Source organism: Pinus tabuliformis, chromosome 7 (assembly GCF_031772625.1).
Source record: "Pinus tabuliformis cultivar Carrire ecotype Pingquan chromosome 7, CPIR1, whole genome shotgun sequence".
NCBI lineage: Eukaryota > Viridiplantae > Streptophyta > Pinopsida > Pinales > Pinaceae > Pinus > Pinus tabuliformis.
Window position 1 is genome coordinate 1,632,103,874 of NC_142293.1, and position 25,486 is coordinate 1,632,129,359.

Sequence of the window (25,486 nt, forward strand, 5' to 3'; positions counted from 1 at the left end):
TAAATAGATAAATAATTCTATTTTGAGGATCAATCCTCCTCATGGATGCAATACTCCCAAAGTGAACATTTAGAAAACTCAATATAAAATTCGACTCACATTGTAAGCATGTTCACTTTGAGCCTATAAATGTGTAAATATATGATACAAAATGCATTCATACATAACCAACACGTGTAAAACATGTGTGGGAGGCTCCAATCGAGTCGGGCATGATGGCTTGGGTGGGTGATATATCCATTCTGTCCATCATCATGTGGCCATACATGCCAAAGAGTGAAGATATATATACACATTTTGCAGATACAAAGAGACCATTGGAGCCAAAGAGTGAAGATATATATACACATTTTGCAAATACAAACAAGTTCCCCAGAATCAGCATACTCTTTACTCCCAGTTTGAAGATGTCAGGTCTCTCAACTTGAAAGAAGGGTTTGAATATATACACACCAATAACAGTTTCAAGTATATATATTACTGTACAGTATGGAGGTGATCAGCAGGAGGGTATTCATACTCAGAGTTCCTCGTTATAAGGCTGCCTATGTCCTTGACAGCACAACAGATGGCTATGATCACAAGACAAAAACCAAAAAAAGGAGTGCTCAACCTATACTCAGATTGGGTTATGGGAGGAAGAAAGGATTATTCATAGCTGGGATGTGCAGGAGGTTCCGTGTTCGAATCGTGAGGATGCGCAGGTACAGTTGGGGTTTGTTGTTGAAGAGACTCAAGGCTTTCTACCTTCGTCTTCTTACTGATATCATGGAGACAGGCCCCACGCTGGAGATGCTCATGAATTCTGCTCCTCCCATCTATCCTCATTCTTTCTAACAAACAGATGCCATATTTTATCAAGTCAGTCAATTGTAGATAGATAGAGGCTCTGTTTTTCTGCACATCACATTTGGATTTGGATGGTATTGAAATTGTTTCAGAATGATATTGAAATAAAAGAACGGTTAGAATATGTATTCTGATTATGTAGTTTGATGGTAGATTTTGGAAACATATGGTTAGAATTTGTATTTAGATTATGTATTTTGATGGTAGATTTGGAAATATATGATTAGAATTTGTATTTTAATTTAGATATAAAAAATATTTCAAAAATAAATAAATGATTTTATTTAAATTTTTTTGATTTTGAAATATTCCCAAATTCTGGTCATATTTAGAGAAAATTCGACAAGGATTTTTGTAAATCTAAATTATAGTTGTTAAACTTCAAAATTTTAGGCGTTTTTGATGGTGCTGAATTCATTTCCACCATCAAAAACACGATTCAAACACTGCCTTTACAAAAAATTTTGAAATTTTTTTTGCTCAGATTCCAACCACTTTTAGTGATCCTGGCAATTCCTCCCCCTCCACATTACTCCCCTCTACATTAGACGACTCCAAAACCAAACCTACACGCTGGTCTGCCTAGCTCTCATTACTCCCTAGACTTTTCACTCTTGTCTGTGCTCTGGCACAACTGGGTTTGGGAAGTGGGTAGTCCTCAGAACCTGCATATTAGAGATGTGACAAGAGCATATAGTTTATAAGACAATTCATGAGACTTCGACTGTATAGGTATTAGTCTGATAGCTCATGAATGTTTGTACTAATGGTGTCTGTATTACATAATAACATTCAGAGTACTGAGTTGGTTCAGTGATAATCTGAGATCCTGTAAGATGTCAATGATGTGAACGAAAATAATTATTTGTTCTTGTTCCAACCAGTGATGGTGGTGGGATTTCTTGTAATGGTGTGTTGCACAAGTTAGACTAATATGTTTATAATATTGAAGATTGTTTGCACAATGCTAACATTTCTGATAATTTCGAGGTACAGTAGCTCTGGACGAGGAGAAAGTTCATGATGCATGGCTGTATAAATATTCTGTGTTTTTCCCTGGTTTATTTACCGGGAGTGCTCATCACCTTGTTATATGCAAGTTGGCATGTTCAAAAAAAGGAAAATTTACAGCCAAACACATTATAGTATGGTGGTTGATTATAGTACTCAAATAAGTTAAAAACTATAAAACTCTAAAAGATGTTGAGGCTTTTAATAATGTTGTGATAAGTTAAAAACTATTCATTGATCACTTTGGTTGAGGGGATTTCAATATTTTTGAATTTTATTCACTGGTTAAAAAGTATTTAGTAATAATTATTTATTTTAATGGAATATTGAATATTAAAGTCTTGATTTATGTTGATGATAAATGTATTATAAAATAAAAAAAAATTTCATAAAATTATTGGTGTGGGATAAAATAATATTTATTATAATAATTTAAAAATTAATAATAATAATTTAAAAATTAATAATAATAATAAAATATTTAATTATAAATAAAATATATAATTTTAATTTTATATTTATTTTATATAAAGATAAAGTAATTGAAAAAAGAAAAATTTAATATTAAAAAGATATATATATATATATATATATATATATATATATATATATATAGATGATAAAGCCATGCAAAAAAAATATAATTAATATTACATGATATGTAATTTATTCTATATTTAATTTTAAAATAAAAATATACTAATAACAAAAACTAATTTTATTATTAGTCATAAATAAAATATTTTAATGCACATATTAAATAACATAGTTTTATATAAAGAAAAAAAAATATATATATGTATTTTTAATATTTTCACTTGTTTTTTCCTGGGGAGAAAATATCGTAATTTCCATTAATTTATGAAAATTACATGCTGTAAATGCCATAGGCATATGCAAGTATCGTGATTGTAGTCAACTCTGATTTCCATTAATTTATGAAAATTACTTGCTGTAAATGCCATAGGCATATGCAAGTATCGTGATTGTAGTCAACTCTGAATAGTTTGTAAAAAACAGAACTGTAAATTTCAACAAAATGACCCTGTGTTGGGTGTACTAATGGTTGTTGTTTACATACAAATTAATTACATATTTCAAAATTAAATCATTGGTGATTGTTGTTATGTTGCCAAAAATATTAACAAAAAGAACAAAAAGAGACTGCTAAAATTAGGGCATCTCTTCCCTCTGTAGTTCTCGATCCATATATGGTTTGTGGAAAAAGCAATAGGTTCACTCAGGTGAGTGCTCTATAATCATCCATTCTCCTCGAGGACGATGTTCCCGATCCATATATGGTTTGTGGAAAAAGCAATAGGTTCACTCAAGTGAGTGCTCTATAATCATCCATTCTCCTCGAGGATGATGTGTTGCCTCTTTCGATAGCTTGTCCGCACCTTCATTACTCTCCCTGTAAATATGAGTGCATGAGACATGATCAAAATGTGTTTTGAGAAAAATAATATCATCCAAAATAGTTCTGAGTGTATATGCATGGCATGATGTTGTGTTGTTGAACCAGTTTATGACTATTTTGGAGTCTCCAAATATTTGTATGTGTCTGCACTGTTTGTGTATTGCAAAGTATAAGAGGTGTCAGAGTGTAAGCAGCTCTGCATAATTATTTGTGCCCTCTCCCAACCCCATGCAAATGTGAAAGAAATGTGAATCAGACAGATGAAGGATTATGCCTCCACCACATCCTTGTGCTTGTGCTGCACCATCGAAGTAGGCCCAGGGGTGTTCTTTGTCTATCAGTTCCTGTGTGATGTTCCGGGACCTAAATGCTTGTTCCTCTGTCGGGATTTCCCCATAGCTCATACAGATTTTTGGAGGAATCAATGACCAGACTATATTTCGGCCCCTAAATATAATGTTGTTCCGGCACATCCATATGTACTAGCAGACCAAAAGCGGTAGGTTCTCTCGGTTCAGATGATGATTCCCACTACCTATCCCAAGCATTTGGGATATCATCACCGCTCTAGAAATGACGGATTATTAGTGTGTACAAGACTTGAGTCCAGATGTGTTGGGTTGTGGTACATGAGAGGAATAAATGGTGGTTCGATTCCTCCTCTGCATGGCATAATACACACCAAGTTGGGCCTGGAAATGCCCTTTTCCTGAGGTTTTTTTCACTTGTTATTTTAAAAGACATGTGTAATTTATTATATTCTTAATACGAAGTTAATATATAATATTAAAAAAAAATATTAATAGTTAAAAAAATTGATATGATATGAAGTTAATATATAATATTTAAAAATTATTAATAGTAAAAAAAGTTAATATGGACTATATATATAAAGGGAGAAAATCTTATTTTATTAATAGATTTTGTAAAGACATTTGTATTTCATTCCTTTTTTAAATATGTAATTGAAAAGTTTTATATATATATATATATATATATATATATATATATATATATATATATATATATATAATCCACATTCAAAGCAATCTCAAACAACTAGAATAGAGAAATTGGGTTAAGTGATACTAAAAGTGCTCATTCCATTCAAGTTTTATGGGAGTGATGGGGAATTGGAGTGGTTCTTCATGTCATCGAATACCTCTAGAGATTTAAAGGGCCTCGACAAATCGACAAACTTAGTTGCAAACAAGGAAACATATCCCATTCTCCTTTTTGACCGCTTGGAGCTTCTGTCTCCTTCTTGTAATGTAATCTCCATTCTGATGCTATTGGCCCAGGTCAATATAACTAGGTGGTTCAATGTTAAAATGAAAGGAAAAAGATAATCTAGATAGTCGAATCTCAACACCCACTTACCATATAACTTCTTTTCTTCTCTACAATGAAGCAATGTTTGTTTTCATTTCTAATGAAATAAATTAGTCTTTCTATCAACCAAAGGGCTAGAGTGAGGTTGATAGTACCAAGCCAACCCACAAGTATACTCACTTAAGAGTTGACAAGGAATGGGTCATTCAATGTTAAAATGAAAGGGAAAAAGATAGCCTAGCTAGTCAAATCTCAACATCCACTTACCATATAAATTCATTGTTTTTTATCTAGGTGGATGAATGTTAAAATGAAATGAAAAAATATAGTCTAGCGAGTCGAATCTCAACACCCACTTACCATATAACTTCTTTTCTTCTCTATACACCCACTTACCATATAACTTCTTTGCTTCTCTACTGTGAAGTAGTGCTTGTTTGCATTTCTGAGGAAACAAATAAACCTTTCTATTAGCGAGAGGGCTAGATTGAGGTTGCTAGTACCAAGCCAACCCACAAGTTACTAACTTAAATTTTGACAAGGCATGGGTGGTTCAATGTTAAAATGAAAGGAAAAAAGATAGCCTAGCTAGTCAAATATCAACATCCACTTACCATATAAATTCTTTGTTTTTCAGTTGGGTGGATCAATGTTAAAATGAAATGAAAAGAAATAGTTTAGCGAGTCAAATCTCAACACCCACTTACCATAAAACTTCTTTGCTTCTCTATACACCCACTTAGCATATAACTTCTTTGCTTCTCTATATTGAAGCAGTGCTTGTTTGCATTTCAAGAGGAAGTAAATCAATCTTTCTATCAGCCAAAGGACTAGAGTGATGTTGTTGGTACCAAAACAATCCACAAGTACACTCATTTAAGAGATGACAAGGCATGTGTGGTTCAATGTTAAAATGAAAGGAAAAAAGATAGGCTAGATAGTCAAATCTCAACATCAATTTACTATATAATTTTTATTTATTTATTTTATTTTTTCAGCTAAGTGGATCAATGTTAAAATAAAATGAAAAAAGAGAGTCTAGCAAGTCAAATTTCAACACCCACTTACCATATAACTTCTTTGCTTCTCTATACACCCACATACCATATAACTTATTTTCTTCTCTACAATGAAGCAATGCTTGTTTAATTTATAAGGAAATAAATAAGCCTTTCTATCAACCAAAGGGCTAGAGTGAGGTTGCTAGTACCAAACCAACCCACAACTACAATCACTTAAGAGTTGACAAGGAATGGGTGGTTCAATGTTAAAATGAAAGGAAAAAAGATAGCCTAGCTAGTCAAATCTCAACATCCACTTACCATATAAATTGTTTGTTTTTTAGGTCGGTGGATCAATGTTAAAATGAAATGAAAAAAGATAGTCTAGTGAGTCAAATATCAACACCCACTTACTATATAACTTCTTTTCTTCTGTATACACCCACTTACCATATACTTTCTTTGCTTATCTACAGTGAAGTAGTGCTTGTTTTCATTTCTGAAGAAATAAATAAAACTTTCTATCATCCAAAGGGCTAGAGTGAGGTTGTTAGTACCAATCCAGCCCACAAGTATACTAAATTAATATTTGACAAGGCATGGGTGGTTCAATGTTAAAATGAAAGGAAAAAATATAGTCTATCTAGTCAAATCTAAACATCCACTTACCATATTTCTTTATTTTTTAGTTGGGTGGATTAATGTTAAAATGAAATGAAAAAAAAATAGTCTAGTGAGTCAAATCTCAACACCTACTTAACATATAACTTCTTTTCTTCTTTATACACCCACTTACCATATAAATTATGTGCTTCTCTATAATGAAGCAATGTTTGTTTGCATTTTTTAGGAAATAAACCAGCCTTTCCATACGCCAAAGGGATAGAGTGATTTTTTTGGTACCAATCCAACCCACAAGTACACCCACTTAAGATTTGACAAGGAATGTGTGGTTTAATGTTAAAATGAAAGGAAAAAAGATAGCCTATCTAGTCAAATATCAACATCTACCTACCATATAACTTCTTTGTTTTTTAGTTGGGTGGATCAATGTTAAAATGAAGTGAAAAAAAACAGTATAGTGAGTTGAATCTCAACATCCACTTACCATGTAACTTCTTTTCTTCTCTAAACACCCACTTACCATATAACTTCTTTGCTTCTCTATACACCCACTTACCATATAACTTCTTTGCTTCTTTATAGTGAAGCAATGCTTGCTTTCATTTATGAGGAAATAAATCAACCTTTCTATCAGCCACAGGGCTAAAGTGAGGTTGTTGGTACCAAGGCAACCCACAAGTATACTCACTTAAGAGTTGATGAGGCATGGGTGGTTCAATGTTAAAATGAAAGGAAAAAAGATAGCCTAGCTGGTCAATTCTCATCATCCACTTACCATATAACTTCTTTGTTTTTCAGCTAGATGCATCAATGTTAAAATGAAATGAAAAAAAATAGTCTAGTGAGTCGAATCTCAACACTCACTTACCATATAACTTCTTTACTTCTCTACAGTGAAGCAATGCTTGTTTTCAGTTCTAAGGAAATAAATCATCCTTTCTATCAGTTAAAGGGCTAGAGTGAGGTTGTTGGTACCGATCCAACCCACAAGTATACTCACTTAAGAGTTGACAAGGCACAAAGGAAATACAACAATATTTATAAGCATGAAGTCATTACAATAATGCTTATCATGTCACTAGCAACAATTTGAACGTATGTGGGGAAGATAACAACCATTCCACCCAACCATCCGAGATAACCCTGATTCACACACACACTCTGTCTTTATATATATATATATATATATATATATATATATATATATATATTATATATATACATTTTATTAATTAAAAAGTTTAATATAAGGGGAATTCTTATTCTTTTAAGAATTTTTTTTACATAGATTAGTAACTCATTCATTTTTTAATATGAACTTGACATGTAACATTATATATGTGTGTGTGTGTGTGTGTGTAACACTTCAAAAATATTTATAACAAAAGTAATTTTATATAGAAAGAGATTTTATGGATACATGTTTTCTACTTGCAATTATGATTGGAGTATGTATTAACATTTTAATGTGTATAAGGAAAAAAATATTTCAATTTCATATATATATATAAAACATTTTATTAGTTAAAAAATAATAATATGGATTTTATATATATGGAAAATTATTAATCCATTAATAAGTCTTTTTAAAAAGAGATTTGTAATTAATATATATATTATTCTTAAACCCATAATTTGGTGGAAAATGAAATCAACTTTTTTATAATCATCACACACAAAGAATGATATACAAAGTGTACATATTAATACAATATGAAAACTGTTGATTCAATTTCCAGGTTTTATTTGACTCTAATAACTAATCTCATAACATACACTAACATAAATCCCAATCACAAGGATTAGGTGTCTAACATTCCCCCCTTGATCTGAAGGGATGTATCAAAGTCCAAGAAGTGTGGTTTTTAAGAGAAAATCACAAATGATACAAACGATGTGGGAGAAATCAAGGTCTCAAAAAATGATGGTTTAAGGATGACCACCAACTTTGAAACTATCATAACAATTCCTCAAACAAACCAACTTTGGAACTATCAAATCAGTTCTTGGAACAATTCCTATCCTAACATCTTCTACTAGTGAAAGTACTCATTCAAAAATATCAGCATGCCAAAAACATGCAAACATGCTCATTCTCATAGAGCATAAATCAAAACAACTTTGTCTATAATTTTGAATCTAATTTATGAACTCAAACTTTAGGGTATAGCAATATAACTCTGATTATCTCTAACTCAAGCTCGCTTTACAAATATTTGAACCTATAGAAAACCATCAATTCCCCCCTTGTCAGATACAAGGTGAGAAGATGAAGTACTCTTCACTGCAAGGCTGGTTAATACTCTCAAACATAACCTGTGGTATGACCTATAAATCTTCTTGGTAGTTTTAGACCAATCCCAAGAAGCAATCCATCCAAAATTAATTTTCTCTCTTGCAGTAGTCTTATGCTTGAAACATTTATTTGAATGATGATTCTTCTTTCCACAATGTTCACAAGGATGAAGATCATAACAATGATCTTTCTCATGTCCAATTTTGTCACAATGTTGGCATCTTATAATTTGTTGTGGTACAACATCATCTAGAAATATAGCATTACAAAACTGAATAGGTTTTGAGAAAGCAATAACATAAAAAGAAAAATCTTTATCATATTCCACACCAATTTTATTTTTGTTGTGCACAATTTCTTCCAAAGTCTTATAAAAGTTTTGGGAACAACAAGTTTCATATCTGTATGAAAATGACTCTTGTATACACTTGCTTTGTTGGTGCACTGAATTGTTCCATTATCATTTTCTAACTATTGATCAATCTTTGAGTCATGCTCAAACAAGGTTTTCTGAACAAAAACAGGTTCATAATTACAACTCATTTTTAGTTCACGTAATTCATCCTTTTGTAATTGTGACTCTATTTGGAGAAATTCTGCCATCTCTTATGCATTTTGAAAACAATTTCTAATGTCAGACATGGTTTTCTTGTTAATTTGGACTGTATTATAAACAATAGATAACACTAGAGTATTTAATAACTCTATCAAATCATTAATTCTCATCATTTTCTCCAACTCACTATCAGAAAACAATCAACTTTGAAAAGGTGTCCGCCCCCACTTATTATACAATATAAAAGAGAACTTTCAATAAAAAATATGTAGTCAAATATGACAAATAAAATGACGAGTCTTCAAAATAAAGCACCACTCTGAGACATGGCATCCACACTCACCATACTAAAAAAGGTTTCTTCTCCTGGAGATCCTTTTATATTTTAAGTGAATAATATTAACTTTTATGAATACTTAATAAATGAATAATTTGCAACATTTTCATTCTCTGGAAAATATTTGTCACATATCAACCCATCAACCCATTATCATATCAATTCCTTCATGCCAAACCTATATCATTTCTTGAAACATTTTCAAATCGCGGTATTTTAAAATATCCTTTTAATATTCAACTTGGAGGATAATCCTTTTAATATACAATCTCCAAGATAAATCTTTCTTTCCTGAAAATGCTTTCTCACTCTTTGACTTTTTCAAATTTATTTGGATTTACTTAGTTAAAATTTTGTACCTATGTTTTCTCTCTTTGCGGTCATCTATATTTCGACACTGAATGGCGAAGGTGCAGGTACTCTCTTACAAAGGTTCCACGAAGGGTCGAATGCAATCCGCTCATATACAATTACCAAAAAATCTCATTTTCATCATTGATGTCACACGAGTGGCACATTACTTAATGAGCACTTTGTCCTTGGATCCACACACAAGTGTGTGATTTTGTTGCAATATCTCCTTCTCACACAAACAATAGGCAAACAATAGACAACTTCGCTCTTTTGTTTGTTATTATATTGTTTATGCAAAAATATTCTTCAGACTTCTAAAAATACCTTTTTTTTTCAATTCATTTATCATTCAAAATTTATATTAATCGAACCATGACATGTAAATACAAAAAAAAAATGCATAACTGAGATCCCACTTGCGGCTTGGAGTTACTTATAAAATACAGAAGTAATCTACTTGAGTGCCATACCTTATAAAATCCAAATGGGCATAAATAATGAGAGTATGACTAATGAAGCAAAGAACAATGACTATTCTTGTTCATACAGACTTTCCCTTGGCACCAATCAACAAATTAAACACTTTTTCACTGACCTCCACAACCTTCATAACACCAAACTTAACTCATTCAACTATATTATTAAATGATGGTCACACACACAAGCTTCAATGAATATTTCCACCTTCTCTTTCTCTCTATATTGTTATTCACAACATGTGAGGGGGCTCTCTTGGAAGCGAATGACCAACCACAAATCGCTCACAATACAGATGACTCTCCTCGACCTCGTCGACATGTATTGGACAAAATCCTTGAAAGTTTTTCTTTTGATCATTGTACAACACCTTTCTTATTTACTTGATGTTAAGGCTCAAGGATACTTCATAGAACAGACTGTCAACATGCATTTTTTTTGTCCACTATACGGTTGGATGGTTACCAAACGTTCATTGTGGGAATGACATCTTTTTCAACACCTAGATCCAAAAAAGTTCTCTTTAGCCTATTATCCTTCTTCATATCAATCACTCAATCAAGGTAACTATATATATATATTCTCAATCAAGGTATATATATATATATATAAGCTATGGATTCAGTCGCGTCGTGATATCCATCTTCCAACAACTTTGTCAGGCCAGGGTAACTCCAGAATGAGCGGGAGAGAAAACTGATATTTTATTCATTAGCTAACTCATATTTATATACATAAATACAACAGATCAGTTCATCTTCTAGATGACTGTCGAGTTCACCCATCCGTTTCGGATTAGGTGTCAACATTCCCCCCCTTAATCTGAAGGGATGTTGGTGAATCCAAGCATCGTTCTGAATCTTTCAAGCTTTTCTCTTCCAAGCGCTTTGGTGAAGATGTCTGCAATTTGCTCGTTTGTGGAACAATGACGGAGATGGATTGTTTTGGCCTCAACATGATGTCAGATGAGATGATATTTAGTATTGATGTGCTTAGTACGATCATGGAACTTTGGGTTCTTGGCCAACTTTATTGCAGAGGTGTTATCAATCATGAGTGGAGTTGATTGTATTTGTTTTACCTGCAAATCTTCAATAATTTTCCCGAGCCACACAATTTCTTTCGTTGCTTCAGCTGCTGCCACAAATTCTGCTTCTGTTGTGGAATCTGCTGGTACTGATTATTTGCATGATCTCTAGGAGACAGCTCCTGATCCAAGACTCATAGCATATCCTGAAGTAGATACCCCAGTTTCTTTGTCTCCATCGAAGTCTGAATCAGAGTATCCAATCAAGTTGAAGTTGTCCACCTGTGTATACTTGATTCCAAGGTCTTGAGTTCCCTTCAAGTAACTTAGAACTCTTTTTGCAGCAGACCAATGTCCCTCACAAGGCTTTTGCATAAACCTGGAGAGGATTCCAACAGCAAATGAAATGTCTGGTCTGGTAGTAGTGAGGTAGATGAGAATTCCTACAAGCTGTCTATACTTTGTTGCATCCTAAAATTCCTTTCCTTCAATAGATGTGAGCTTCAAGTTTTGTTCCATTGGAGTAGAAAGGGGATTGCACTCTGTCATGCCAAATCTGTTTAAAAAATCTCCAATGTCTTTCTTTTGAGAAAGAAATATGGACTTTGGATGTTGGGTTACTTCAATGCCAAGATAGTAATGAACAATGCCCAAATCAGTCATTTCAAAAAATTTTCCTAATTCTTTCTTTATGGATGCAATATAGCTTTCATTGTTCCCTGCCATTAAAAGATCATCTACATATACCACAAGATATACAATTGTTTTGCCAACTTTCTTGACAAATAAAGTTGCATCGTCAAGATCAAAATGATTGAAGTTGAGTTTCAGAAGATGCTCAGTTAGTTTTTCATACCAGGCTCGTGGTGCTTGTTTGAGGCCATACAAGGACTTCACAAGTTTGCATACTTTGTGTTCATGTCCTTTCACAGCAAATCCTTCAGGCTGGGACATAAAAAAATTCTCTTTTAGATATCCATTCAAGAATGCAGTTTTTACATCCATTTGATGGAATTTCCAACCGTTCTGAGCAGCTAGTGCAAAGAGTGTCCAGATGGTTGCCCATTTTGCTGTGGGGGCAAAAGTTTCCTCATAATCGATCCCTTCCTCTGTGCAAAGCCTTTTGCCACACCTAGCTTTGTGCTTGTCAAGTGAGCCATCAGCTTTGTCTTGTTCTTGTAGACCCACTTGCAGCCAATTGGTTTGGTTTCAAATGGAGGATCACCAGCTTCCAAGTGCCATTCTTTATGAGGGCATCATACTCCATCTGCATCGCTTCTTTCCATTCATCATGAGAAGCAACTTCTTTGAGGAAGTTGGTTCAAAATCTGTAGACAAGTTCAATTCACAATCATAAGTAGCATCCATATCAACAGGTGAATTAGAGTTATCTACATCATCTCCATCTTGTCAGTTTGTATTTCTGGTTCCTGTTTTTCCAATTTCATCAGGATGAACACTTTCAAGTGTCTTTGTCAGCCACTTTGGGGGACCTTTCTGAGATGTCCAGGCTGCTCTGTTGATTGAGTTGGGTCTGAATCAAGATTGAGTCTCCCAATTCTATCAATTACATCACTTAAAGCATCATCCGTTGTTGGAGTGTCATGCAGGGGAGATTGTTCTTCAGAAGAAGATTCCACATGTTGATCTAATATAGGAATCCCCCCTTCAAGATGTGGAATCTGATTATCAAACTCTTGAAATGATTTCGGTTTTGTGAATCTATCCAAGCGATCAAGTTGCCGCTCAACAACACTGTCAGATTTGGATGATTCAAGAAAAATGACATCTCTAGATAAAACAAACTTTTTATTTACTTCATCATAGAGGCGGTATGCTTTAGATGTGTTTGAATACCCCAGGAAGATACACTTACGACTTCTAGCACCAAGTTTGTTTCTATGTACCTTTGGTATTAAAGCATAACAGGTGGAACCAAATATCCTGAGATGTTTTACCGAAGGAACATGTCCATACCACAATTCATAAGGATTATTGTTTCTTATAGCACTAGATGGACATCTATTCTTATATATGCAGCACATAGAACAGCATCAGCCCAAAACATTGTCTTTACATTTTTGAAGAAAAGCATGGATCGTACCATATTCAATATTGCTCTATTCATTCTTTCTGCTACACCATTCTGTTGGGGATTATAAGGTATAGTTGTTTGATTGTTAATCCCATGTTGGCGAAGATAATGTTCAAATTCATTTGATGTATATTATTTTCAATTATCAGTGCAAATAGACCCAATATGAGATTGTGCATCATTTTCAATCCACTTATGAAAATTCTTGAATGTTTGAAAAGCATCAGATTTGTTCTTCAATAAATAAACCCAACACATTTCTGGTGTAATCATCAATAATGTCATGATATATTTATTTCCATTTGCAGAAGAAACAGGCATTGGACCACATAAATCTGAATGAATGAGTTCAAGCTTCCTATGTGCTCTTGAATGTGAATCATGAAAAGACTGTTTGCTATGCTTTCCTAGAATGCAAGCATCACATTGCTTATGTTTTCTAGGAATTGTAGGCAAACCAGCAACACCATTTTTCTTCAACAAGCGGAGACTACCATAGTTTAAATGTCCAAATCTAGCAGCATGCCATAATAAACTTGATGGAAGTGTACCTTCTTCATGATGAGAAATATATGAAAAATGTTGTGCATGAGCAGAGGTTCCTTGCAGTTTAAGAAGTCTTTCTTCTTCTATACCCCTCATGACAATGAATGGTCAGATGCCTTTCTTACCTCAAGCTTTCCATCAAACATATGAATGGAGTGACCTTACTGGCGGATGTGGACCACGGACAACAAGTTTCTCTTGAGCTGTGGGAGATATAGAACATGGTCCAGAAGAAAGTCTGGAAGACCAGGCAGTTTAAGCCTGACTGTGCCAAGCCCTGATGGCTTGATTTTTGATTGATCTGCAAAGTATGCTTCTTCCACCAACATTGTCAGTGAAATCTTCAAAAAAATCTTTCCTATGAGTCATATGACAGGTTGCTCCTGAATCAAGCAACCAGTCATTTTTCGAAGAAGCAAGTGAAGCATTAAACAAGTCTTCATTTACTCCAATGTTACATTGTGCCTCAATATAGTGAGCAGATTCAGGTGCTTTACCTTTGTCTGTGTCATCAGTTTTACCTTTCTGCTCGTTTCTTCTCTGCTCAACCTTGTCCCATGGTAGGTTGCATGTAGAAGCATCATGTGATCCATTTCGTTTGCAGCGAATGCAATGCAGATCTGCCTTTTCTGCTTGAGGATGTCTGCCCCCTTGCCTCTTAAAGATCTTCCTCTTCCTCTTCGTCCACCTCTTCCTCTTGTAGAATCTTGAGCAGGATGCTTTTCTTTATGAGCAAGGCAAACAGTCTCTTCAGAAGATTCAGGGACTGTTTTCTTTCCAAAGGCTTTCTCTCTTTTAGCAAACATTTTCACAAGAGAGTCAAAGGTTATATCTTTAAGATTTCCATTTGCTTGTAAAGACTCAAGATAATTAGAGTAGGTAGGATAGAGTGCTTTGAGAAAGGCAATAAGAGAGATATCCAGTTCAACCTTAGTGGATTTAATATCATGCATTATAGACTTTATTTCAGATGCAAGAGCAAGAGGATCATTATTTTTCAGTTCAAGAGTGAAGAGTTTAATCATGAGCTGAACAACTTCAAGTGCAGAATGTGTATCATAGAGTTCTTTTAGCTTTTGTAAAGCTTCAAAGGCAGTGGAATAGGATGAAATATGACGACTTACTTCCTCATTTACAGATGTTGCGATCAATGCATAGGCTTTGTTGTTCTTGTTTTTCCAAATGACAAGTTCTTTATCTGATGTAGGCTGCACAGGGTCTTTGTCTTCTTCTCCGACACACACTCCTTTCCACAGCTCATTGTAGATGAGGGTGTGTTTTACCATCCGAGACCATTCAGAATAGTTCTCCTTGCCAGTGAGAACTATTCCGACCATAGAGATGATTGAATGCATTCTGTAAAAAATTACTTCTGCTAAAAAAAAATCCTTACGTTACAGCCTTCAAATCCCTCTAATATTTGCTAAAAACATCAGCATTTCATTGTACACGTCACTGCAATACTACTATGTTTTGAAAAAAGCGCAATGGAATATATCACTTCATCCTATTAATATATCACTTCAATATATCAATATATAATGCAATTGAAAAGATGCGCAAGGATCACTTCACTATATCACTTCACTTCACTGTATTAATATTCCAATTCCCGCAATCTCAAAGGCCACGCACAGATCACAAAATAAAGCACAAAACATTTGAAAAAAATATCTATCACTGTAATTCGAAGCCAACAATCCCCGCAGCTTTGTGTCCAAACGAATGCATGGTAAAAAAAACGTTTTGATTATTTCCGCTTCAATTACCGAGCCACATACAATCTTATGCGGATCTCCCCATAGCGTACATAGGTCACTGCAAAACTTCAGAAATTTTATGCGGCAGCAGAATCTATTACTGTAAACGCACTTGTTTTTCTACAAGTCCGAAAGGACTTCTCCACAGAACCGAATCACCATTCAATTGAATACCAAAAAAACGTTATGCATTCACCATATATGCTATTCACCATCAAAGTTCTTCAATATATGAGTTTGTTAATGGATCTCGGTCTTTAAAAGGACTTACAAAATGCCATCGGTATTTGAACACAGTCGACACAGAATGCACACTGCAGTCTTACCATTCGAGGAGGCGCATAATCCATTGGGACATCAAACTGAATTTGATTCGCTATAAAAACCCTTTCAGAGCATTTCTCCAGGACAGGACGTAGCTCCACGAATTATATTACCACAGGACCAAAATCGGGGTTCGATTCCCACATTTCTTCAAGGGTCTTGCATTCCTCCGGAGGCAGCCGCGGCGACAACGACGAAAGAAATATTATCCATATTGGAATCGCACCAGAATCTCTTAGAGGAAGCCGTGACAGAGCTTCAAGAGATTGTATCCAAGGATTCTGCAATGCGCGTTTTTGCTAGGAAATTGCGTGATGCACAGCAGGTGTTGGAGCAAACCCTAGAGGATTACGAGGGTTACAGGATAGGTAAACGCTCAAAGTCTTCGAATTCAAGTCCAGGTGAAACGCATCAACGCTTATGCGCATTCATTATCAATGACTCATGATCTGAGAGGGCGCAGTCTCTGGCAGTCAGAGAGCGCAGGGCATTCAATATCAATTCAAAATCAGAAACGCATCAACGCTTATAGTGCAGTCAGGGAATCGCTCAGGATGTCAGAGCAGAGCAGCGCTCAGGAGAGAGCAGCGCTCAGGTATGAGCAGCTCTCAGAACAGCAGGAGTTACAACTATTTCTGGGACCTGTGCTTTGATACCATGTCAGGCCAGGGTAACTCCAGAATGAGCGGGAGAGAAAACTGATATTTTATTCATTAGCTAACTCATATTTATATACATAAATACAACGGATCAGTTCATCTTCTAGATGACTGTCCAGTTCACCCATCCGTTTCGGATTAGGTGTCAACAAACTTATTCAATTTCAATCACATCATTCAATCTATATTTAAATTTATTAATTGAACTAAAAAAATCCATTTCTTTTGTTTACTTAATTTTGTTGTTGGTGAACATGTACCTATCTTTCGATTGCATTTGGAATCCCACCAACATTTCATCACACATAGGTAGTCGTTGTAAAACTTCAAAAAACTTTGTGGACAATACCCTCGCTTTGTCAATGCAATATCTAGAAGTCTACATGGTTGCAATGAGGTGGAATCATGCATAATTTTTATGTAAATTCCTTCTCCTTCTCAATGCTCTGAATGGCCACAAAAACTAGTGGTTTATTCTTTTTGATAGAGTAGATTAACCTCATCTCTTATACCACTCTTTGACACACAATTGGGTGGAAAATGAAATCAACTTTTTTATAATGATCACACACAAAGAATGATGTACAATGTGTACATATTAATACAATATTAAAACCATTCATTTAGTTTCCAAGTTTTCTTGGACTCTAATAACTAATCTCATAACACACACTAACCCAAATCTCTATCACGAGGATCAAGTGTTTGACATTTATAAAATATATATATATATATATATATATATATATATATTATATAGAGACCTATAGAGATATGCTTTCTATTTCCAAAAATGATTGGGACATGCATTAATAATTTAATGTGTAAAATGTCAAATATATATATAGTGTTGCTCAAAATCAACCTAGATCCATTTTAAATTTGAATCTACTAAGATCGAAGAGGAATTAAATATTTAGACTTACAAACATTTCTTTAAATTTTGCATTAAAAAATGTTTGTATCTTAAAAGATTTGATTTCTATTGACCCTTGATAGATCGAAAATTAAAATAGATCTATGTTGATAATAATTTATTATTATTATTTTTAATATAATTTGATTTTAATTAGATTTGAAATTAAATAATTTTATTAATATTATTTATATTTAAAAAACAAAAATTTAAAATATATTATTACATTCTAATTATATTAGAATGGTAATATTTAAATCATTAACTAGATAATATTTTTAAAAATAATACTGAAAATGTTCAAATAAATTATATTAAAATTATATAAATTATATTGTTTTATTTATTTATTTATAATTAAATATTTTAAATATATAATTTCATTAATTTAATAATTAATTACCGAAGGAGATTTTAGAAATACATGAACATATTAGGTACCTCATTTTAAATTAAATTATGTAGACTTAACATAACACCATTGATCAATATATTAATTTCTAAACAATAACACATCGTAAAACAATAAAAAGGCATGATTAATTCACGATACTAAGAGGTATTTTATAGTTTAGTATGAGGGAGATGCTCATGAACATCATTTTACTTTTTTAAGAAATTATTCATAGAAGGCTTATCAAAGCATTATTACAAATTTTTTTAGATCTATAAATATAGTCTTAATAGGTGGTCTCATCATTTATGACTAATAATTAGGTCTTATTAGTCCTTATCAAAGCATTATTACATATTTTTTTAGATCTATAAATATATTCTTAATAGGTGGTCTCATCATTTATGAGTAATAATTAGATCTTATTAGTCCCTATCGAGGCAAGACTCTATCAATCCTTGTGTGTTGGCCACAAGTAGTTTAACATCGACTAGTGAAACTTATAATGTTTAACTTTGGAAAATAAATATTTATTTTTCAATATTATTAGAAAAATAAATTTCAAACATTTTATTGGACCATAACTTGAAGGTATTATTGTAGCATTTGCATAAGATAATGCCATGTGGATAACTGCCTCACATACTTTATGCCATAATTTATGGGTATGGTCGCAATATTCAAGCATTATTTTTAGATATTTGTGTAGTGATATTTTATTCTTAAGCTTTGAAGGGAGTAAATAACATATTTATCATCACTTACTTCCCACCATAATTTAAGCAAGATTTGCATAAAAAATATATATGAGTAAGATGTAAATAAATATATTTACTAGGAGTTAGTTCTCATCATTATTTATGTTTTTCTCAAAACTTATGTAGGAGTTAAACTGTAAATGTGTAGACTTACTAGTTGTTATTACCCACTAAAATTTATGAAAGTCCATGTGTCTAAGCAAGCAATTAATTTATCCACTTCAAATCTCAATTTATTAGTTTCTCCCAAAGTAAGACTATAGGATTCCATTTTCCTATTAACCATTATTAATTTAGCTAACATTGACCAATGTAGGTTATAATTTTTTATGCAATTTTTCCCATAACATAATGTTTTACTTGAGTGGCAGGACCTAAGTTGTCGTGCAACACTTGTTTTATAAAGAAGCCCTTTTACATTAAGTAACCATCCACTAACTATCTATGGGCCTTATTGAAAAAATATGGATAGATACAACAATTCACTAAATCCTAAGTATGCTAAAGTAAAGAGGTTAGGATAGGACCCTAGCATGCCTTCCCCCTTCAAAAAAGTGTTTTCCTCAAGATTGTAAGTGTGGAAATTTCTATAGAAGGACTATTGGTTACCATGCAAATTCTTTTGGCTACATATTTTTCCACTAGTTTAGTACTTTCGGGTCATGTGTTGTTGCAATTGACACTCTGTGGTGGCTAATACTACTTTGACTTGGAGCTAAACAAAACCTTTTGCATTTAATTTTGGCAAGATGGTTTTCACCTTACAATTTGATACCACCACCTTCCTTAGACAAAGCACATGGAAAATGGGAAGTGTCTGAGAGTGGGTTGGAGGAGCTAGTTTGTAGGCATGGTGGTTCACTTTGTTGACCAATACCTTATTACATTGATTCTTAAATGGGGTTTTTAAATTAAAAAAAATAAATCAATATATTATAGGTATTGGGGGAGGTTACAGAGTAGCAGGGGTTTATAGGTATAAGGGGGGTATAAAAAGGGGTAGCTTGTAAAAATAATGGTTTTTTTTTTATAGAAAATATGTATTGGGAGAGGGTTTCAACAAAAGGAATTTGGGAGGTATTTATCAATATATAGTGAAATGAGGGGTATTCTTTAATATCCGATGAATGCATGTGCTATGACATAGGTTCATTGAGTGAAGACCCTATGTGTGTAGGCATCTTGTCCAAGGACGCATTAGATGATCTCATAGGCTATATAAAAATTTGGTGCATGTTTCTAGTGGATTTTGTTGGAAACAAGGAAAATATTGGGAAGGGGGTGAATAATAGTTATTTATTCAATTATACACATTTAATTACACAACAATGCATCAATCAAATAAGGAATTTAACATAGGATATTTACGTGAAAACCCATTTAGGAGAAAACCACAAATATTCTTTGAATTGTAATGCAAATGCAAGTGCCAACTTCAATTTACATCAAATATTATAGGTAACAACCCCATTTTCTTTGCAAGCACTCACTTTCTAGAAGCACCAACTCTCATTGCTTGCAAACACCAACCCCCTAATCTTTACAAACACCATCATAAAGGAAACTCCAACCCCATGATCTGCAAGAACCAACTTGCTACAACCACTCATATCCCTCTTTCATACATTTTTAGGCTCGAATCTATAGATTTTAAACTAAAATATCACACTAACAATGATGTTCATAGTGAGATCTTCTTCCCTAATAGATCTTTTCCAAATTAAGTCCACTGCAATTTAGATATGCAATATTTATTTATACAGCATCTCCAGTTCTCAACTAATCTTCCCTATTTGCCTCTCTTATCAACACTTCTTTCAATAAACAATCTCAGATTAAAATTATTAGCACTTAGCCTTTTCCTATTTTCATTTCCTTTACTTCGTAGCAGCTTGAGAACTCGTCAAAGCTCCACTTACACAGTGATCACTCTGCACATGTGCCTGTTCTCACTCCCATGCATTTAATTTGGTGCTCAGATCTCTTCCTTTAAACAAGATAACTTCCTCTTTTCTTCGTTAACTTCTCTGTTCTATGCATCTACTATAGTTTCCCTCTATAATCTGCATGGGAAGCACCTAGTTCACATCGTGTTATTTTTCCATTTATACCCATAGGAATCCATTAGTTTTGGCCCAATTCAGAATTCTTTATAATATATTTGGCATTCGAGACCATGAGTTTTAGCCTTAGCACTTAGGCTTTATTTCTCATAAATACACATGACCTGGGTGCTATAACCACAGGCTTAACTGTAATCCATCCTAGAATTAAATATTTGATAGATGGATATGTCACTTGACGATGATCTTATTTACCATTAAATGTTGCAGATTATTTCTTGTTTGTCACCTACTACTTATCGACCAAGTTCATTATGGTGTGAAAAACCCTCCAACTCGGCAGTTCGATAAATGAACATGTCATTTGATAATTCCCTTTCTATTTTCTCTAACTAATGATAATTTCTTCATCTAAAGGCCACTTCCTGTCAGCCAAGTTTGATGTTGTGTGTAATGCACTCCAACTAGGCGGTCTGATAAATGGAAACATCATATGATAATGATCTTCTTGCTTTCTGGACTTAATGAAAATTTGTTCTTTTATCAGTCACTACCCATCGACCATGTCCGTTCATTATTGTTCTAAAGTTTTGATGGGCATGTACCTTGGTAGCCCAGTGAGGGACCCACATGCCACATCACTTGCCAAATCATGCATCCATGCCATCTATTGCAAATAATGAGAGTTTCCATGTTTCAACTTGCTCACATGTGTATGTAATGTGTCACTTTCCAAATGTACATTTGGCCACCCAAAAGTGTTGATTTCACCTGCCACATGTCACCTCCTTAATATTCTATGTCATCAAATTACCATGTCCATGTCATCCACCTATTCCCACCCATCACTTTCTGACCAAGTTCACTATGGAGTGAAAATCCCTCATATTGGGTGGTCTGATAGATGGACATTTCAATTGATGTTTCTCTTATCTTGTTAGTTTTCGTAGAATGTTTCCTGTCTATCGCCCACCACTGATTAGCCATATTCTGTGGATGATCGCAACCTCTTTAGTTTGGGCAGTCTAGTGAGGGACCCACACAAGCCACCTTATTTGCCACATCATGCATACACGCCATCTACTACAACCAATAAGAACTCACCATGTGTCCTCCTGCTGACATGTGCCGACCACATGTCAATTTCCAAACGTCCACTTGGTTTGATAGAAATATGAAATTCATATGCCACATGTGACTACCTTGAGTTTCCACATCAGTTGTCCTGCCACATGGTGTCCATGTCATCCAAACCACCTGTTACACACATCACTTGGGGGCCACCTGCAAATCGCTAGTATTATGGGAGGGACCCTTCTTGGTTTTGGTAGAGGACAAGTGGGGGTTCCGTAACTAATCATAGGGTTTTGCATGGCTGATGGTAAACCATGATAGTTTCTGCCATGGGGGGGTACCCTCCTAGTAAATTTTGGATGAGCCTAAGCCCCCTCCTATTTTATATCTTTCCAAGCTCCCTGATTTGATGACATGATTGGAGAGGGATATTTGGTGGGTGTTAAGCTTAAGATAACTTACCCAATTGGCCCACTGTGACTTGGGAAGCTGACTGATATCCTATCTTTCCAACGCGTCACTTGTTAGATCTCCCTCCTAAGATTGCATTTTTGTGGTGAATCTTGATCTCATGAGGAGCACGTCACTTGGCGGCTATTGACTCCTCCTTTGAAGCTTTCCTTTTGGTGGTGACTCCCAATTTGGTGAGAGAACTTCGATTTGGTGAAGGGCCCATTACGGATGAAATAATATGATATCTGTAAGCAGAACTTCGGAAAAAATCACATGAGAAAAGACCTTTGTCGACGCATTTCGAACCAACCAATATGATATCTCTCTTGATATTTTATTTACTTCATGACCCCTCATGAGCTTACACCCTGAGCACGACCGTGACATCAATGCTAAAATTTTAGTAATCTACCCCTTTGATAATGATGGAAATTATCTTTGACCTCAAAGCATAAACATGAAAAACTAACTTGGTGTGAACTACTATTCCACTCTCCAAGTACCAGTAAAAAATATGCACTAGTGTAAATTCCCAATAATTAAATCTTGATGTTACCCAAATATCTCCCCATTTGACATCAATGACAAGGGTTCTGTGAGACTTATTTTTTAGTGTACTTCTATTTCTCCCCCTATGTCATTTGGATAGGTTGTTCATGCTAATGACTACTCTTTCTCTTTTTTTCTAGTGCAAATGACTCCCCCCGAACACATGCCACACCTCTTAATCTTGTAGCCCCTCTTATTTACTTCTCTTCTCTCTTCCCTCTTGACATATAACTATCCTTGACTCGATTAGAAAGTTGCCTTTGTTCCTTTGAAGAAAACTATTGAAGAGATGAAGGAGACATCACTTCCAAATTCTGTCTTAAATATTCAAAGGGTTCTCTTGTAAAAGGCTTATTGAATATATAAGTTGTTTGTTCCTTTTTTGATATATATTCCAACCTTACAACATGATCAACCACCCATTCTCTACGAAGTGATGCTTTATGTTTATATGTTTGGTTTTTGAATGAAGGACAGGGTTCTTGGACATACAACACTTGTATTATCACATACAATGGGAATCAATCCATCATACATTACCTTCGTGTCTTGTAAAATTTGCATCATTCACAAAACTTGAGTGCAACACATAATAAATGTTATGTGCTTGGATTCAACTATGGACAATGAGAGTCGAGGGTTACCCACCCCCTTCTCCCCTTCTAATTCTTTTGCACATCCTAGAATTTAAAGTGGCTCTACTCCATTTCCCTTAAGTAGTTACTATGAAATGTGCTTGCCATTTCCTCTAAGACCTAATCCATGATTCTAAACAACAAAGACACCTCACAAGACTATATTAACATCCAACGTACAAGTCATATACAATCATATCTATAGATAGTGAATCAAATCTAATCTAAGAGTATGAGAGTACTTAGTTATTGTCTTCATCATTTCGTAACTTTCCTTCCTCTATAAAATCTTATAGTCCATCCATATGTGGTAACATAAACATGCATCTCTCCCTAATTGTAATATCTAGTAGCCATAAGATGATCTAAATTTATGAATTAGTGCAACTCTACATATTTTTAGCTACTTACCTATCCATTTCATATGCATATTCATAAACATGCATTCACATTATCCATTCAACCATGCATTTAAACAATGCCTTAATAATTGATACTAACATGCATGTGCATTTCTTAGGCTTTTTCTCATAATTCATATGCATTTATTAAATTCATTATTAATTAATTAAAATCTAAATTTTTTAATATATATATTTTTATTAATTAATATTAAAATTTATAAAAACAATATTGTATTAATATTTTTTTGTAACAAATATTTTAGATTTTATACATATCTTCTCTAATCTGGTGAACTTCCTCTCCTTATCAGTCGAGCCCCCTGTCGGGTCCTTGCACTAGGAAGCGCAAGCCCCTCCGGGACCTTTTTGTCTGATGGTAACATGGGGCCTTTGTCTCTTCCATAGGGTGCCTTCTCTCTTTGTCGGGCGGTTTCTTTTGTAAAGCCCGAAAAGCCAGCGAGCAAAAAGGCGCTCAACCAATCGAATCAATCCCGCATAGGTCAACTTACTAAAAAGGCATGATGCAGTAGAGACTCTTAGCTTACGAGTTAGTTCAGAAGCTGTTAGGTTGGAGCTATGTTGGGTAGAGGTTCGATGTGGAGTTGTAGGTATAGCTGCAATGGCTAGGTCTCCAGGTTTAAGACAGAAAGCTAATTTGTTTGGATGGAAAATATTGGGTGTGAGCTGTTCAATTAGTAGAAAAAGAGCGAATGATTTTGTATGGCCTATTGGGTGAGAAGTTGCCTGTGTCCGGTGGGAACGCCTCTCTCGGAAGATGTGTTGTCCATCAATATCCTTACACTTTCCATCACACAAGCAATGATTGCATTATATAAGTTATTATCCCACATATTTCTTTTTCTAAGAATGGAGACAACTTAAAGGCTGAGTATTATTTATTATTTATAAGGATGATTGTTAATATTTATTAAAATTAAATTTTATGTAAAATTATTTATTTTATTTTAAAAATTTATTTTTATATTTAAAAGGTTAAAAAATAAGTCTTTTTTAAATTATTGTAGTTTTGATAAATTAATAGTTTTAAGAGTTAACTTAATTGGTTTAGAGTCAAATGTGAAGTTCTTTGATATTGTTGTTAGTTGTTGTTGATTAGAGATTCCACTCTTGCTTTTATTCCAAATAAAAAATAAATAAAAAAATAAAAAAATTCATAAATTAAAAATTTAGAGAAACCAATATTATAATAAATATTTTGAGCTACCACAAATATTGAATTAATAACCTTCACATAAATATGATCTTAATAATACACCTAATCACAGATCACTAACCATTCTAAAGCCTCACATTTATAGATAAATAATTATTATTCTCCACTCACAATCAATTTCATATTAAATTCAAATTAAATATATTATTATAATAACTTCAAACTTATTATATACCACTTTAAACTTAAAAAAAAACAATTAATAAAAAATATAGGATAATTAAAACAATTTAACCACTCTATTTATTTTAATGAAATCATCAATTCAATTCAATTGAATGATAACTACATTCCATCATTATGCTTTCAATTGTTTGGACAATACCATCATCACTTCA